Genomic DNA, 2,161 nt, shown 5'->3' with positions numbered 1-2,161 from the left:
ATAGGGAACTTTTGGGATAGCATTTGAAATGTAAATAAAGAAAATAATAATAATAATAATAATAATAATAATAATAATAATAATAATAATAATAAGTGGCCTTCAGTCACTACAAGGTAGGCTGCAGTATATGCTTTATTCTGACTGGCTGGGATTTGGGTGTTTGTTTTGTTTTGTGTTTTGTTTGTTTTAGGGTGGTGTATATAGGCTATCTTATCGCCTGTGAAGGAAAATTAAAATTTCTTCCTTCCCAATTTATGATTTTCACACCATTGCCACACACCATCACACTAACGCGGCTTTCTGGTCTGATCTTGAATAGAGATGGCAAGAGATTCTTTAGTAAACTCTTCCGGGATCCTTTTGAGGAGCAGTGAGGTGTCTTAGCAGATAAAGGCACCTGCTGCTAAGCTTGATGACATGAGTTCCAGCCTTGATTCCCAGGGCCCTTGTGGTGGAAGTTTCTAGGACAAAGGCTGATGGTTCCACTAATCATGTACTTTTTTAAAGTGACAAGCACACTCAATAAATTTAATTTGTCAAATGGGTTAAATTGCTTAGGGTTTATGCAGCTTGATTGCATTCAGTCAAATTTTAACTTTCAGTGAACTTCCAAACACACTGTTTCCTATTGTACAGACAAAGGAACTGAAGTTCAGAGAGGTTACATTCATTACTTGAAATCTCAGCTAGTGTAGTAGTTTGAATGAAAATGATCCCCCACAGGCATAAGGATTTGGGAGGTATGGCCTGATTGGAGTGGGTGTGGCCTTGTTGGAGGAACTGTATCAGTGAGAGTGCACTTTGGGCTTTCAGATGCCCAAGCCAGTCCCAGTGGCTCTTTCTCTTCCTTCTGCTTTGCCCATCCAGAAGTAGATCTCTCAGCTACTTCTCTAGTGCCACATCTGCTTCCATCCTACCATGTTTTCCATCATGATGATAACGGACTAAACTTCTGAAACTTTAAGCCAATCCCAATTAAATTAAATGTTCGCCTTTATAAGAGTTGACATAGTCATGGTGTCTCTTTATAGCAATAGTAATCCTAACTGAGACAGCTAGTAACTAACAGACTTGGACCAAAACCTGGGTCCTTGGGGCTGAAGAAATGGTTTAGTGGTTAAGAGCACTAACTTATTCCCTACAAACCTGCATGGTAACTCCAGTTTCTTTCTTTTTTTTTTTTTTTAAAGCATAACACAGATTTATTTTCAAAAGTTTTCAACTAAAATATAATTACCTCCCTTCTTCCCATTTCTTTCTTCCCTCCAACCCCTCACATATCCATCCTCTTCCACCCTCTCTCATTGATGGCCTCATTTTCATTGTTATGTGTATATATATAATTCTGTATTTACAATATACAAATACAACCCACTATGTCCATTTTTGTTGCTTCTGTGTATGTAACTCCAGTTTCAAGAATCCAATGCTCCCTTCTGTCTTCCATGGAAACTGCACACACATGGTGCACATACATACATACATACAGGCAAAACACTTATACACATAAAATAAGGTACTTGAAAAACTACATGGGTCCTTTCAGGACAGACACATTGCTTTGTGAGCTTCTTCTCAGCTGTCTCCTGGCTGGTCACATTTCTTTCAAAAATGTTTACGTATATTTTTTTCCAACTCTCTGAAACAGAACAGTTTGGTAACTATTTGGTTTAATTGGCAACTGTTTTATTTAATTGTTTTATACTTGGGAAAATGTTAATAGTTTGTCTATAAGAAATCTCACAGACATAAAGCTTGGGTGCCTCTTCCATGCAACCTTGCATGTCTACACTGCACCTCAGTGACTGAGTGCTACCTAAAGGCTGAGGACCATCGGATTTGCATTTTATAGTCCATTTGACAGAGCTTCAAGCTTGGTGCTTTCCTTGTCAGAACTAGAACGAAAATACAACCAATCATGTTTGGATTGGTGTTTGTTCCTTTGTCCAATTGCATTGTAATGGTCTGGATTCCCAACCCTCAGGTGTATATTAGTAATGAGAGCCTCTTGCATAGAAGACCAAAGTGGAAATGTGTACTTTGAGTTTTGGAAATGAAAAGCACAACGTCTTATGGCCCTGACTTCAATGAAGCCTCAACCATGTCAGCGCAGGCCACATTGAAATGGCTCCCTAATGTTCCTGCTTTTGTGATTATT

This window comes from Mus pahari, chromosome X (assembly GCF_900095145.1).
Source record: "Mus pahari chromosome X, PAHARI_EIJ_v1.1, whole genome shotgun sequence".
In the NCBI taxonomy this organism is placed as follows: domain Eukaryota; kingdom Metazoa; phylum Chordata; class Mammalia; order Rodentia; family Muridae; genus Mus; species Mus pahari.
Note: the sequence above shows the minus strand (reverse complement) of the source record.